Source organism: Alexandromys fortis, unplaced genomic scaffold (assembly GCF_014885135.2).
Source record: "Alexandromys fortis isolate MF-2015 unplaced genomic scaffold, M_Fortis_MF-2015_v1.1 scaffold_16, whole genome shotgun sequence".
Taxonomy (NCBI): domain Eukaryota; kingdom Metazoa; phylum Chordata; class Mammalia; order Rodentia; family Cricetidae; genus Alexandromys; species Alexandromys fortis.
The window spans coordinates 1,434,212-1,451,285 of record NW_026067893.1 but is presented as its reverse complement, the minus strand read 5'-3'; the positions used below and the strand labels follow the sequence as shown (position 1 = coordinate 1,451,285).

Sequence of the window (17,074 nt, the reverse complement as noted above, 5' to 3'; positions counted from 1 at the left end):
TGTGTCTCTCAGAGTTTGTCTGAGAGCTCACATCTTCCTCTTGTGTTGCAAGGAGGCAGCTTGTTTGTTCCTGACCACTCAGCCCTGAAATAATCACACAGAAACTATGTTATTTAAATCACTGCTTGGCCCATTAGTTCAAGCTTCTTATTGACTACTCTTCTTAATTTAACCCATTTCTATTAATCTGTGTATTGCCATGTGGCTGTGGCTTACCAGCTAAAGTTTTGGCATCTGTCTCTGGAGGGGCTACATGGCTTCTCTCTAACTCTGCCTTCCTTCTCCCAGCATTTAGTTTAGTTTCCCCCACTTAGCTCTGTTCCCCTACAGCTCTGCTATAGGCCCAAAGCAGTTCCTTTATTAACCAGTGGCATTCACAACATACAGAGGGAAATCTCACATCACCTCCCCAATAAAAAGGAAGGTTTTAACTTTAACATAGTTAAATTACATATAACAAAACAGGTATCAAGCAAGAATTACAGTTACAATATTTATATATACTTTATCTTTTATTATAACTTAGGAAAACTATAACTATAAATTCTTCAACTCCATCAAAGACTCCAGAAGGATATAATATTACCCAAGTTAACAGGAAGTGCATTGTAAGCTACTTCCAAAATTCTAGAATTGACAGAGACATCTCGCTGCCTGGATAGTCACCCAATGTTCTTCTGTACCATTGGGGCATCCATATTCAGCCTATAGGCCCATAGTATCTGGCAGACTTTTCCATGAATTCTGGAAGGTTCAGTAACTATGTTACAAAGACCCACCTGAGGTCCCAGTCCTGCCTTCCCCTTTCCTTCAAAAGCCTGAGTAATGAAGGTGACTATTGTCAGGTGGATGAGTAATTAAAAGAGCAAAGCACCTAACCTTTGAGGCCCTTAGGAATTCCAGGTCAAAAATAACAATTTGGTCCTCAGAGACTGCTAATGTCATGGTAACAGAAAAGCCTCCAGGAAGGGTGCCTGTGCAATGCCTGACACAGCCTCTAGCCGTCCTTAAGACTAGCTGTGTGACCCAGAACAAACACCCAGCCTCTCTGAACTTGTGTTTTCTTATGTGGAAGATATGGGTGATGCTTGTCTAGATCTCCAGCATGTGGGACAGTGGACAGGGAGCCTGGTTCACAGCACACACTTTGTATGGGTTGTTATATTCAGAACAGCCTGGTAGAGCCATCATCCAAAATTCTTCCTTCTCTAGGCCTAGAGAGTTGGCTCAGCAGTCAAGAGCTCTTGTTACTCTTGTAGAGGAACCAGGTTTGAGTCCCAGCAACCACATGGTAGCTCACAATTATCTATATCTCCTGACCTTAGTGGACACCAGGCATATATGTGGTACACATGCAGATATATATATATATATATATAGGCAAAGCACATAAAATACACATAAAATAATAAAGCAATCTTTAAAAAAGTTTTTTTTCTCTGTGAATCCCCACAGTTCCACCGAGGCCCCACTTTTCTCTGCCCCGTTAGCCTTGTAGATGGCAGGTGTCTACAGTTCCGTAGGACTGTCTTCGCTGGGGTCACCACTTCTTGAAGGATGTCTGGACTCATCACTTTTCTTTCCCATCTTTCAGAGTCCATGAAGGTGAGGAATACAAGTCATATATTTCCTTAAACATTTTCCCTTCTATACTAAGAACCAAGCAACGTTCTTGGTCTAACACTGACAGAAATTTACACAATGGCTTGGCCGAAAGCCTTACCATGGCAGGGAGCCCCATCAGTTAGTATAAACTCTGAACACAGTGTCTTTGGGTGCAGACCTTCCTGCTATGTTGGGCGTGTCTTCCTGGCACCCATGAGGTGAGTCAATGCCCAGTGTTCAGATGGGAGTGCTGAGGGCCAGTATGTGGGGCCTCTGGATGGAGAATGTCACCGTAGGAAAAGGTTTGGGTACTCAGGGACAAGGCTGAGAGATGGTCTATGAAACGGGCTGTGAGAAGAAGCAGGTGTGCTGTACTCAGTTGGGGTTGGGAGGAGAGCAAATGCTGTTTCCTCTCCCTTCAAAATGTGGAAATAAAGCAGGGCATGCTCGCCTACTCAGAGGCCAGACGGATTCCCAGGGGATCACTGAGCTCTCTCTGATTTCAGAAATCTGTGGGACTTTATTTTTGGGGAAAGATCTGCCTCTTTGCCCATCCACGTGGATTTGTATGTTTCTCTGAATTTAAAGATGTACAGTACTGTGGATGAGCTGAGGAGCTGGTACCTGTACCAATGGCGGGAAGAGTCTATCTGAAGAATGTGGATAGAGGTAGCGTGTGTGACGTCACAGTGTAAGGGGCAGAAAGGAATACAGTGCCCAAGAAGTTGTAGCTACAAGTCATGGATCGTTAGTGCTCCAGAAGGCAGCCACAGTACTCTTACTTCCCTTTCCCCTTCTTTTCCTCCTTCCTCTTCTTCTTCCTCCTCTTTTGCTTTTTTCTCCTCTTCCTCTTCTCCCGTCTTCAAAGTTGGCAGAGTTCATTTTATCGGAAAACATAACCTTTTTGCCCCTTTCTATTTTATATATTTTTTCAAGTAGCTTTAATATTTTTTATTGTTTTTATTGAGCTATATATTTTTCTCTGCTCCCCTCTCTTCTTCTCCCCTACCCTTCTACCCTCTCCCATGGTCCCTATGCTCTCAGTTTACTCAGGAGATCTTGTCTTTTTCTACTTCCCAAGTAGATTAGATCCATGTACGTCTCTTTTAGGGTCCTCATTGTTGTCTAGGTTTTCTGGGATTGTGAATTGTAGGCTGGTTTTTCTTTGCGTTATTTCTAAAAGCCACTTATGAGTGAGTACATATGATATTTGTCTTTCTGGGTCTGGGTTACCTCACTCAACATGATGTTCTCTAGATCCATCCATTTGCCCTTTCTATTTTAAACTCACTCTGTTTGAGGGGGTTAATGATACGTCTGGATCCATCACATTCCACTGCCCTTGACCCTGGGGCATAGCTAAAGGCAGGTGACCCATGTCTGTTCAGTGACTTTCATGGCACTGTGTAGAATGAGACACACTTCATCGGGTACAGGTACTGAGTACTAGGCAAGCCTAAAACTAATAGCCATCTTGTGGGAGAGCTAATCCAAAATGATGCAGCTAGAAAGGAGAGTTTAGAGATGGACAGAAACTTTTTTTTTTTATAACACTGTATCTGTATTCACTCATGCTTGGAAGTCTCTCCAACCATCAAATGAGCTCACTCACTTTTCCTGACTTCTGTTTATGTCCTGGCACACTGGTTAACTCAACATTTTTGAGGTGAAACAATCCAGCCTCCAAGCCTCCATCTAGATGCAGGGAGATCTAGGTAAAAGCAACATTCTGTCCCAAACATCTCTTCTGGGAATGAAGTCATAATTGCGTTTGTTTACTGATGTCCCTTTCTGTTGAATTTTCTTGACACATGTAGATGCTGTGAAAAGCTGTGTTGAATAGCTATGGGGTGTCTGAGATGTGATGATGTGTTTAAAAGGGGTTCCCAGGTCATCTTAGAAAGGCAATTGTGGGCAAGTAGTCATCACTGACTCCCCAGGCTGGAGCCGTGGGCTCCAGACCAACTACTTCAAGACACAGAGTTATGGCTCTAGCAAGTTCCTTTCCATTTCAAGTAACCATAAGTTTTTTTTTTGTCTTGTGTAGGGATGAATCTTATTTCTTTAAAGATAACAACCTGAGACTTCCAGGTAAAATGGCAAATTCTACGACACCTCTGTGTGTCTTGGCGTGAAAGAGATCAGGATAAAAAGAGGTTCTATTCCCATGACTGAAAGAATTGAGAAAAGAACTAGGTCTAGGTGAAATGTCCAAAGCGAAACATCCAGGAGCAGGAAGAGCAAGCTGGAGAGAGACTAAGCAGCTATGGAGATGTGGTCAGGGCTGGATGCACTGTGGGTGGAGGGGAGGAAGAACAGTGCAGACTGTGCAGATGAATGTGGTGTCTGAAGTGGGAGCCCGACATTGAGATTCTCCTCCAGTGCTTTGGAATGAAGCCTGGGAGGGAACTCCCTCCATCACTGCCCACATGAATAACACAGAAGACATGAAGAGTGTACAGGACTGTCTCCCTGATAGGCAAGAGTAAATGTGGCGGAGGGGATGAGAACATCCAGCCACTCAACTTAGCTACAAGTGTGTGGGCCTTCCTCCTTCGCCAGAGCCCCAGTAACAGAGAACACCCTGCACACTCTGCCAGAGCTCCAGAAACATAGAGCTCCCTGTGGGATAGCACAGTCTCCAAATCACTGGAGGGAAAACTGGAACTGTAAGGCCCGGAGTCTCAAACGGGGGGTTCTGGAAGGAACAGCAGGAAGGACAAACTGACCTGTTTGAATTACTGAGCTGAGCAGAATGACCTTCTTACCACTTGCAGCAAGCACTAGACAAGACAGCCAAGGGGGAGGAAAAACCCAAGTTACAGCATCATCTGCATAATTTTATTTATTTGGCTTTTAAAATTATCCTTTCTAAACACTTTCTCGACAATATTTTTTCTATCATTTCATATATTGCTGCATCTCTTGTTCATCCTTTCCTCTTTCTCCCACTTCTTTTCTCATTTTCCTGCTTAATTTTTAATGTCACCAGCTCAGAAAATGCTATAAACTACATTTTCCCAATAAATACCCTGCTGCCACTGTGTCTAACCTTACTGATGATGTGAGGGGAGCGTTTAAGTATCTTCTACTGCAAATTAAAGCCAGGACATCTGTCATATCTGTTACGGCAGTTGGCTGCCGCTCTAACGGTACATAAATACAACATTAAGACAACTCGCAGGAAGACTCATAAAATAAAACAAGCCAAAAAGAGAGGAAAAATGGGGGGAGAGACTAGAGGATGCATCACTTCCAACAGACGTGCAAAACACAACAAAGAAACACAAGTATCATGACAAAAAAAAAGTCAGCTTGATGTCCCACAAGCTCCTAACTCTATAGTGGTGAAAACTAAATGTAATGAACTGAGATACTGGAAAAATATTTCAAGGTCTCAATACCTCCACTGGAGTCTTGACTAGTTAAAGGTTCCTTGTCTCCCATTCCTAAGAGTTGTAGTTAGGGTCACCCTCATAGATTCCCGGCAGTTTCCACTGAACTAGGTTTCTAGTTCATCCTAGAGACGCCCTGATTCCAGCTGTCTTTCTAGTTCCCTGGGAAATGTCGTGATGTCGTTGTTTTTAACAGATGAGTAATACCCCACTGTGTAAATGTATCACATTTTCTTTATCCATTTTTTTGGTTGATCGACATATAGGTTGTTTCTAGTTTCTGGCTATTATGAACAAAACTGTTATGAACATAGTTGAGCAAATTTCTGCACCATCTTTGTTTCAGCATATCTTGTAGGCAGGGCAAACCAGCCATTTGGAAATCAATATGGCAGTTTCTCAGAAAATTGGGAATCAACCTACCTCAAGGCTGAGGTATACTACGCAGGAGGAAGATCTCTGTGAGTATGAGGCCAGCCTACGCTACAGAGTGAGTTCCAGGATAGCACACACACACACACACACACACACACACACACACACACACACAATTAAAAGAACTAAAAATAAAAATAGAAATAATTGAAATTATTACTTTAATGTTATTAGGTAATGGTGGGATTAAGCTAGAAACCCACAGCAAAAGAGATGAACAAAACTTCAGAAATAACTGGAAATAGAGACTGAGGAGGGTAGGGTAGTGAGTGGGCCAGGAGGCAGTGAAGGAGTTAAAAGAAGAATTAAATATGACAATACAAACATCTCTGAACCTCAAGGATGCGACCAAGGCTGCGCTAAGGGGAGTATTCATAGCTGCAAGTGCTTCTGTCTAAAATAAAAGAATCCAGATATCTAAAATAAACAAGCCAACAATGCTCCTCAAGCTCTTAGAAATACAAGAAGACACCAAACTTCAAACCAGCAGATATTAAGAGATAAAGGGCAGCCAGTAACAAAACAAAGAAAAAAATACATAGACTGAATCAAAGAAAAAAGATTTCCAACTAACCTAAAGATTTACTAATTTATTCAAATTAGTAAAATTAGAGCTGAAGACAAAGATGTGAGAAAAAAATCCACTGAAAACTGGAAAATCATTGGGAAATATTTTTTTTTAATTTAAAAAACCTTTGGAAAAAATCTAATGAATCTCTAAGCATATATGAGCTACTAAAATTAAATTAAAAAGATGTAAGCAACTTAAATAGACCCATAATAAGCAATAGAATTGAAGCAGTAATTTAAAATCTCCTTCATAGAAAAGCAAAGGACTGAGTGGATTTGGTGGTGATTATTTTCCCTCTAAGACAGTGTTTCTCTGTGTAACAGCCCCGGCTATCCTGTAACTCAATCTGTAGACCAGGCGGCCTCAAACTCAGAGATCCATCTACTTCTGCCTCCTGAATGCTGGGTTCACAACCATTGTCTGGATTCAGTGGTGTGAATTTTTTTTAAACAAAATTTTCCAAGAAGAACCCAATGGCACTGCTTTTCAAACTGTTCCACAAAGCAGAAAGTAGAGGGATACTCTCAAATGCATCCCATTCAGCCAGTATTAACCTGATACCCAAACCAGACAAAGGCAAAAGGAAAAAGAAAATTATAGACCTATTTATCTGAGAGATATAAATGTAAAAAGTACCAATTTTAGAATACATTAAGGAGATCATACACTACAGTCAAATTGATGCCATGGACAGGGAAGCATCTTTCGCAGTGGTATTGATGACTGCAGACTTATAACTGAGAAGGAGGGACATTGAGAGTGTCTGTGTTAACCTCCCTCTGACACCAAAAAAAAAAAAAAAATGAAAAAGAGAGACAGATGTGAGGCTATTGAGGGGAGTCCTTAAGACTTATGGTGGAGATTCTGAGGTATGGTTCTTCTCAGTTGATGGTTTCTGGTGCAGATGGGGTGGGGTAAGGACTCAGCTGTCCACTGGGAGCTTGACCAAGCTCTTATGGGTATATGGGAAACACAAATTGGACTTGGTGTGTTTTTGCTCTTTGTTTGGGGACAGGGCACAAGGTGGGAGGGTGGCCCTGGGAGGAGCGGGAAGCAAGTGTAATAGGAATGCATTTTATGAAATACCCAAATAGTTAATAAAACATTATGTTGGGGAAAAAGAATGTATCTCAAAATAACAAAGGGTTACTTATGACAACCCCATAGGCAACAATATACAAAAACAAACCCTAACACTTCCTTTAGAATCAGAATCAAGGATTCTCATTTTCTCCACTTCTATTCAATATAATACTCAAAGTCTTAGCTAGAACCATAAGACAAGAAAAAGAAACATAAACAGAGAAGAAGTCAGATAAAACCTATTTGCAGAGGACATGATCCTATACTTAAAAGACCCAGAGACCCCACCAGAAAACTCTTAAATACTTCCAGCAGTGTGGCAGGACATAAAATCAGTAGTTGTTTTTTTTTTTTTTTATATCTACCAATAAAGAATTGACCAAGAAAGAAATCAGGAAAATAATGTCTCATCCACAATAGCTTAAAATGTCCAGGGAATAAACCTAACCAAAGAGGTAAAAGGCTTCAACAGTGAAAACCATAAGGCACCAAAGAAAGAACCTGAAGAAGCCATTAGAAGATGGAAAGCCCTTCCGTGCTCAGATTTGGCAGAACTAATATTTTGAAAATGGTTATATTACTGAAAGTGCTTTGCTTTAAGGATTCAACAAAACATTCATCAAAATTTCAGTGATACTTTTCAAAGAGCAGGAGAAAACAACCCTAAAAATTTTATGATGCCATAAAAGACCCTGAACTGTCAAAGCAACCTTCAGCAGAGCAGTGCTGGGGGCATCGTAACCCCTGTTTTCAAATTACACTACAGAGCCACTGTGCTAAAGATGGCTGGCATTGACCCACAACCTTAGGAGCACAGACCTGTAAAATAAAACAGAGGGTCTAGAAATAAACACATAGCTACAGCCGCTCAACATCTGTCAGAAGTGTCAAAACATACACTGGTAAAAAGACTGCCCCTCCAACAGAAGGCACTGGGAAAAATTGATATCTGAATGCGGAAGGAAATTATATCTATATCTCTGACCATATACAAAAATCAATTTTAAAGTGGGTCAGAGACTTTAACGAAACACCTGAAAGCTTGAAACTTCAGTAGGAAAACATAGGCATAGGCAAGGACATTGTGAAAAAGACTCCAACAGCACAGGAAATAACCTCAAGAACTGACAGATGGGACTACATGAATCTAAAAGCTCTACAAAGCAAGAGAAACACCAGAGTGAAGAGACAGCTTGCAGAATGGTAGAAAATCTTTGCTAACTATATATCAGAGAGGGTACTGGTGTTCAAAACAAAGATATACAAAAATATAGTACTTCAAGTCAAATTTTCCTATCAATAAGTCGTCTAAGAAGAATAAAGTCTGTATGAAAATTCAGCAATGAGACACATTACCTTTTATGTATGATAACATGGTGTCTCACAGAAACTCTTATAAAGAAAACATTTAACTGGGGTGGCTCACTCACAGTTTCAGAGGTTCAGTCCATTATCACCATGGCAGGGAGCATGGCTGTGTGCAGGCAGACAGGATGCCAGAGTTGAGAGTGCTACATCTTGCTGGCCACAGGAAGTCAACTGACTATCAACCTGAGTGAAACTTGAGAAAAAAAACTTCAAAGCCCGCCCCCTCAGTGACACACTTCCTCCAACAAGACCACACCCACTCCAACAAGGCCCCACCTCCTAATAGTGCCACTCCTTTGGGGGGGGAGGCATTATTTTTCAAACCACCACACACGGTAACTTAAAAAAGTGAAATTAAAATAAAAGTGTAATACCTGGCTACATCTTAGTCTATTTCCTTGCACACCTATTAGTACTTTGCACAGAATACTCAAGATGCGAAGAATGCCAGGGTACTAGCTGCTCAACCCAGGACTAGGGGTGCAATCGCTAGGGAAGATATGGAGGCAGCTGAGATTTTTGTCTAGTACTGGGGGCTGGGAGTGCCGAGTTGAGAGTTTGGAGGATTCAAGGATGCAGCGTGGATGCTGAGCAGGGCAGAGGTGGCCCAAGATCACCAGTTCACTGCACTCTGATTTCTGCCCAGGCCAACTACCCCGCCCCCAGCCATGCCAAGCCATTTACAGATTGCAGAATGATGCGGTCTTCACTGATTTCTAATACAATACATAACTGGAAGGCCAGTGATAGACTTTGCTTCAGTCCAGCCAGGGTTTAAACATCATCCTTCCCTCTGGTCTCTGATCTGTTTCTACAGTGTACCTCCTATAAGTCTCTTACTCATGATGCAGACAAGAGCTATTGCCTACCCTTCATCCCTCATTCCTGGATAAGCATTCTTGCCAATTGATTGCTGCCAAGGTTGCAGTCCTTTGCTCTTCTCAATTAAGTGGTAGAGATCTGATTGGCCACCCTGGAAAAAGTGCATGTGGCCCTTTCATTGGCATTGTTAGAATTTTATTAGAATCAGGTGAAAGAGGTGTTTCTTGAAGTCAGCGACACCTTGCAAGTGTAGGCCAGAAGGTCCATGCGGATACAGTGATGGACTTCTCTGTACAAACCAGTCCTATTGGATTGGTGTTGACCTTCTGCAGCTGTTGGATAAAACAGTTGATTGGCAGGGTCTTCCATAAGTATAGGTTACTTATGTGGTTTCCACTTAACTGAATTTGCTGCCTCTGAGCTGTTAGGGCACAAGGGGCTAGAAGCTCACACTTCTGTTCCCAGAGGAAGTTTGTAGTGTTAACTTGAAGGAGCCATTTCGGAAGTCCCCAGGCACATGATCAACTCACTGGATCCTCTTCCGGACCCCATATGTTTGTTCCACAGGAGCAGTTCCTCCAGTAAAAGGTCCTTTCCCATGGTGCCTTGCAGATCTCCTTAGATATCTTCTTTTGAGAGAAAGAATGCTTTAGGGCTAGGTGTTTCTTCCCATCTTGGACTGAGGAAAGAAAAGACAGAAAAGGTGTCAGCTTGGGATGCTTCTCTTGGAATTGATTTTCCCCTTCCTACTTAGCAGGATGGCTGGAGGAAGGGAAGGGACATGACCTGGATACCTGGGGGCTAGAATCATGGCTGACCTGAGGGGTGGAAGCCCTTGACCCTTCCTCAGCTTCGCCATCTCTAAAACAAGGACCAATGCTCACAGCCTTGTTGCACCCAAACATTCCAGAGTGATGCTAGAATTAAGACTGTTAGTTGTTTCTTTACATTGGTGTCTTGCATAGATCAGGAAAAGAGTATTTTCTGTTCACATGTGATCACACACATATAACCCCTCAAGTTCCAAGATTGTGTTTTTACAGAGATACCTTTCAAAACAAAGAGAAGTCCATTCCTATGGTACAGACACAGCTCAACTCTGACAGGGTGATGGTTTTATTCCTGGTCATGCAAACTCTTCACCTTGGGCAAGTCCCTGCTTCTGTGATCATTCTTTTTTTCCTGAGTAAAGGGAACACTAGGGTATCTACTAACTTTACCGATCTGAGATATTTGAACATGCACAAGACTTTGGGAACCATAAAGAATTATACAAGAGACAGTGATGAGCTGTTGGAAAACTCATCAAATGGACTAGAAAAATCTGTTTGTTCCTTAGACACAGTAGACATACACTGAAGGTTTGCAGAGCAGTGGATTCAAATCGCTTTATTGACATTGTAGTGAAAGGCATGGAATTTGTGTCCTAGCCTCAGGTGTCTGGTGGAGCAGCTAAATGGAGGGTGGGGGCCAGGACACCAAGATAACTGGTAACTATGCAAGGCTGGAGACTGACACTTGCTGGCTGTAGGCAGGGCAGCTATGAATGCAGAAGCTAGACTGAAAAGAGAGAATTGTTTAGCAGTAGGCATGCATGCGCATGTGTTTCTGCTTGTATCTTAGGAAATGTAGCTCTTCTACACTTCTCTTTGGGGGATAAATTACCGTGGCTTTATAGCCCTTACAGGAGTCTCTGGGAACTCCAACTGGATGAATCCCAAAACCAAAATTCTTTACTGAGCTTCCCACTCCCCCAGATCCCCACTGGGGAGGGAAAAGGGGTCAGCTTCCTTGCCTCTGACAGACTCTGTTTCACCCTCCAGACAGAGCAATCTTAGTATGATCTAAGTCTTTTTTCCTTTGCTTTTTTTCTTCTCCACATGACTCCAAGAATATGGTTGAGCTGTCCCTTCCAGCCTCACCTCTACCAGGATGGAGAGTCTACTTAGCATATAAGCCACACCCTTAACGAAGATCCTTGCTAATCAGAAAAGAACTGGGGCTGGTGGAACTTTCTTTGTCTCAGGGCCCTGCCTGTTTTCCTTCTAATATTTGTACGCTGACATCTGAATGCTTCCATACCACCATGCATATCTACGGCTTAGGAAGCATTACAGATGTTACACTGTTTATGAATTAAATGACTCCCACCTTCCTCATCTTAGGAAATGTCCCCTGGAGCCAAATGTCTGTCATCCTGGCTCCGTAGTTTTCCCTGTGTGTTGTTTATGGCGGATGAGCTGAATTTATGCCTTTGGAATCTGAGGCATTAACTACTGTAAATCAGCCTTTGGTGCCCAGAGGTAACAATTACCACTCTCATTAATAGATTTCCCCAGCCTCACTCATAAAACAACCATCGAACATCTCTGGGGACAGGGCAGGGAAGTGTATCCAGGATCGGGAACAGTCAGGAAACCAGGATGGGTGTGGGGAACTTGTGCCCGTTCTCCCTAGAGCCTTCTCAGCAGACTTGAAAGCTCTGTCCCTGTCCCTGCCCCTGCCCCTGCCCCTCAGGGCCGTGCCTCCTTGCAGGAAGAAGATGGGCAGGTCAAGAAAAACTCTGGGCCCAGAGCTCTAGGCACTGGACCACTCAGGGAGGAGAAAGATCAGGGCTGAGCCAGGTTTTGTGGTCATGGGGTCTTTAGATGACTTGAAGGTATCTGGGTCTTAGAAACTACCAAAGGGCCATTCAGCAATCTAGTGACTGAGCTGAGTGACATGGAGGAAAACAACAGGTGGCCTGACTATTTGCCCCGCATTTCCAGAGCCTTTGGGCATGTTCTCTCTCTTTAATTGGGAAATAAACTGAGCTCTAACCCAGCCACAACTTGCTGTGCTCTAGAGGGTACCAGGTTGCAGTTCTGAGACTACATGGGGGCTGGGTGTGGTAGATTATGGGATTCTACTGTCCACCCTCCTTCTGCACCTAATTGTAGCATGGCCATGCACAGCTGACTCTCTCTGCCCTTGGTCACTCTGAGGGGGTCCTTTGTCTTTTCAGGAAGACTAGCTTGAGGAAAGAATCCTCACAATTTGCGTAGAGACCCATCTCTCTTCAGGCTTATCATCAGCTAAGAGGCAGGCAGACCTCGGCTAGCACAGGGTTTCTCTGTGCTTGTCTGCTGAAGACTCTTGAGTTCCTGTTCCCATGTGACACGGTCTCCTTGCTCCTGCTGTGTGTGCCCAACATGGTGCAGCTTGAAGGTAGTTATCTAGTAAATAATAAATGAAATCCCTTCGTTGTTTCAGCACAAGATGGGATGGAGTGTCCTACCTTCCAGGTTCTATATAATTCTTACCCTCAGTTCTCTCAGATGAGACTAACCAAAGGCTACCCAGTTGCTGGAATGGCCTGACCCTGGGGAGAACTTGGCTCAGAGAGGCCCTTCAGGATGTATGGCATTGGGCAGGTGGCCATTCCATGAACCCTGTGCCTCCCCTCTCTTATCTTCCTTTGTTTATACACAAATCATTATTCAAACCATTCTTAAATATACAATGAATGACATTAGGTACAGTCCCAGCTGCATAACCACCAGCGTGATTGCTTCATCTTCCCAAAAGAGAATTCCTGCATGTCAGTTTCCGTCGTATCTGTATGGATTGTCTCCATCTAGTCTCCTTGTGTGAGTAGAGTCACACAACCTGTCAGGCATGTTCATGCACCATTAAGTCCTTCAGGTTCATCCATGTAGTTTATGTCTGGATGTCTTTATTTAAAGGATTGAATAGTATTCCACAATGGGTCTGGCCACTGTGGGATCTCCCACAAAGTTAGGGTGCCAGAGACTGGGACTGAACAGAGAATCTAGCATGGGTGTCTCTGAGTGACTTAGCAATGCCCCCACTTTCCCCAATCCAGTGTACATACACACACACACACACAATACACACATACACATAAATACATACACATGCACATACACACAAACACACAATATATACACACATACATACACACACAATACACACATACACATAAATACACACACATGCACATTCACATACACACAAACACACAATATATACACATATACACAAATACATAATACATACATATACATACACACACATACACATGCACACACACAATATGTATATATAACTTGTCAGCTGCTTTTAAATTGCAGAGTTTTGTGGTTGCTACAGTGACATGCTGGAACCTAAGACATTAGCACCGGGCCCTTTGTAGAGACAATCTGTGCACTCATGTATTATATAATAGGCTATGGCGTTAAAAGCCATGGCTCAGACGCTTGCTGGGTTTTTACCTAAGTGGTGTCACTTTGAGTTCTAGCCTTCTACTTACAAAATTCCGTTTATATCACAAGGGATTGTGAGGTTAAAGTCAAAGCCAACAGGAAATGCACACACCACCTGTAGACCCACAATTTGGTCAGGAGGTGGCTTTGATGTCGGCCTTGTTTTCCCTCCAGTAGGTTCTGGGTGGTGTTGGGTGGTTTTGGCCTCAGCTGTCCTGTCTGTTGTCATTTTCAGTTGCATTGCTGTGTAGGTGGGACAGAGGACAATCTTCGGTGCTGTTTCTCAGGTACCATTTACTTGCTTTTTTGAGGCAGGATCTCTCATTGCCCTGTAACTCACCTAGTAGCCTAAGCTGACTGGACAGTGAGCCCCAGATACTTGTCAGCTTCATCAGTGCTAAGATTGCGAGACCGTGTCTCTTTTCTTTCTTCTTTCTTTCTTTCTTTCTTTCTTTCTTTCTTTCTTTCTTTCCTTCCTTCCTTCCTTCCTTCCTTCCTTTTTTCCTTCCTTCTTTTCTCCCTCCCTCCTCCTCCCTCCCTCCTCTTTCTTCCTTCCTTCCTTCCTTCCTTCCTTCCTTCCTTCCTTCCTTCCTTCCTTCCTTCCTTCCTTCTCTTTCCTCCTTTCTTTCTTCCTTCCTTTCTTTCTTTCTTTCTTTCTTTCTTTCTTTCTTTCTTTCTTTCTTTCNCTTCCTTCTCTTTCCTCCTTTCTTTCTTCCTTCCTTTCTTTCTTTCTTTCTTTCTTTCTTTCTTTCTTTCTTTCTTTCTTTCTTTCTTTCTTCTTCATCCTCCTCCCCCCTTCTCACGCTCCTCCTTCTCCCTCCTCCTCACGGGTTCTGGAGTTGCAGCTCAGACACATATGCTTTAAATGGTTAGCATCCATTTTCCCAACTAAACTTCCCTCCAGCCCAGTAAGGAATATTATTTATGGAAGTTATTTAAGATAAGGCGGAGGTTCCTAGGAAGTCTACAGGAAACGGGAGTTGCTGGAGTTTGTTCTCCACTTCCTCTCTGTCATCGCGTGCTAGAGCATCTAAGCATCTCGCAGAACCCAGGGAGCAAACCAGCATCCGGCTCAGTCTGCACACGCCCTGCAGTGCCAGCTAAGATGACAGGGCCCAGAAGGGGTGGGCTTTAAAAGTCTCCTTTTCCCACAGCTTGGCACCCAGCCTAACCCCTCTGCTAGCTGAAAGGGTGCCAACATGCCCAGCACGTTTGGATTTGCAAATAGTCTCCTGTTTACTATCGGAGAATCTGCGAAGCCGAAGCTCCTTGTGGATTTTTGTGCTGCTGTAAGGCAGGACTGTTGGGAAGCTGGTCTTCACAAACCTCAGTGTGTGAGTAACAGGCCGCTTCATCCGTAGGTGAATGAGTCATGAAAGGATTATTCAAGGATTTTTTCTTTTTCTTTTTTTTTTCTTTTTTACCCTGGACTGGATTTGAGCATGTGCTGGTTTGGAGGTGGGGACAGGAATGGGCTGAGCCTTTGAGGGTGGGAAGAGTCTGGGGTTGGAAGCCGTGGCTTGTTAGTGGCTCTGCCGTGTTGCTCAGCAGTGCTGAAAATCCACTCGAGATATGTTGTATTAAAAGAAAGTGTGGCGTGAGTCCAGCGGTTGAAATGCAGACGCCCACATGTATTTATATTCTCGGGGCCTGGGCCATGTGTGCGGTGACACAGCATGCTACAAAGTCGTGGAACTGAAAATAACATATGTCTGTCTCAAGTGCCAGAGGAAATTGTGGTGCTGGTGAGAAGGCGCAGGGCGCAGATTTAGAAAGGAGGAAGAAACGCCTCCTGTGTCGCTGTGGTGTTTATCCCCAGGCCCTCGGCTTCTCCTCACACATAGCAGGAGCAGCCGCAAAACCGACACAGAAACAAATGCAGAAACGGCCGGGGCCTGCTTCCAGAGCCGGTTGGCTCTCCGGAGGTTGGCCTTGGAAATGAGTCCTGGCCGACTGAATTTTGACCCTGCACGGGCCCTAGCTGTGGTTTGCTGAGAACCTGGGAGGCTCTCTGTGAGTAAGAAGCCATGGACGGTGCCGAAAAGGGGTAGAGAAATGCTGCCAAGAAAGGGGGTCTCCTTCACCTCAAAACTGCCTGGACTCAAGCATGACTCCGGGAGGATTGAGGAGATCGCCCAGTAAGTACAGTACTTTGTGCATGCACAAGGTCCTGAGTTCAAATCTTGAATCCTATGTAAAAAGCAAAAAGCTGGATGGGGCACTGTGTGCTTGTCAGCCCTGGGGATGCAGAGCAGGCAGGTCCTTGGGGCTGCCAGCCTACTCGGCAAGCTTCAGGCTAGCAAGAGACCCTGCCTCATAAACAAACAAACAAACAAATAATTAGAATAATAAAAAACCCCAACAACCAACCAACCAACCAACCAACAAACAAAAATGTTTGGAATGATAGCACCTGAGGAATGATAGCCAAGGCTGTCCCTTGGCCTCTGTGTGCACGTGCATGTGTTCTTTTTTTTTTTTTTTTTACTTTTTATTTTATTTTTATTTTATTTTTTTTTAAATTTCCACCTCCTCCCAGCCTCCCATTTCCCTCCCCTTCCTCCCACATCACTCCCCCTCCCCCCACTCCTTTCCCCATCCCTCTCCAGTCCGAAGAGCAGTCAGGGTTCCCTGCACTGTGGAAAGTCCAAGGTTCTCCCCCCTCCATCTAGGTCTAGGAAGGTGAGCATCCAAACTGGCTAGGCTCCCACAAAGCCAGAACATGAAGTCGGATCAAACCCCAGTGCCATTGTCTTTGGCTTCTCATCAGTCCTCATTGTTCAGAGAGTCTGGTTTTATCCCATGCTTTTTCAGTTCCAGTCCAGCTGGCCTTGGTGAGCTCCCAATAGATCAGTCCCTCTGTCTCAGTGGGTGGGTGCACCCCTCACGGTCCAGACTTCCTTGCTCATACGTGCATGTGTTCTTGCATGCACATTAATGTGTGTGTTGCATACTTTTGGTCATGATACTCATACACCAGACAACACACAGGCACCACACTAACCCAAGAACCAGAGAGGGCAATGAAAACCAAGGAACAAGACACTCACTAGAAAAAGACAAGATCAGAAGTACAATCTTCTCAAACTCAGATGACCAGGTACCAGCATGAAACACAATAGCAGTCACTAGAGCCCAGCTCTTCTACTTCAAGATGCCCTGAGAATTCCAACATAGCTGAAGCACAGTACAAAGACCTTAAAATAGCCTTTATGCGTGTCTGCTTCAGCAGCACATATACTAAAATTGGAATGATACAAAGAAGATTACCATGGCCCCTGCTCAAGGATGGCATGCAAATTTGTGAAATGTTCCATATTTTTAAACCCTTATCCAAACCAACTAAAAGGCAGAGAGAGAATATCCAGAGTAACCAAATAAGAAACAAAAAGGGGGACATTACAACAGACTCGGAGGAAATACAGAGAATCACTAGGTCATGCTTCAAAAGAGTGTACTCCACAAAATTGGAAAATCTAAAAGAAATGGACTTTTTTTGATAGATACCACTTATCTAAGTTAAAATCAAG

General features: G+C 43.7%; 1 non-coding gene across 1 annotated transcript; it reads left to right on the top strand.

Moving 5' to 3' along the window:
- Positions 1-16,762: 16,762 nt before the first annotated feature.
- Positions 16,763-16,867, top strand: LOC126506311 (U6 spliceosomal RNA). The gene has a single exon (XR_007593171.1). It is a non-coding gene; the product is annotated as a U6 spliceosomal RNA (small nuclear RNA).
- The last annotated feature ends 207 nt before the right edge of the window (positions 16,868-17,074 follow it).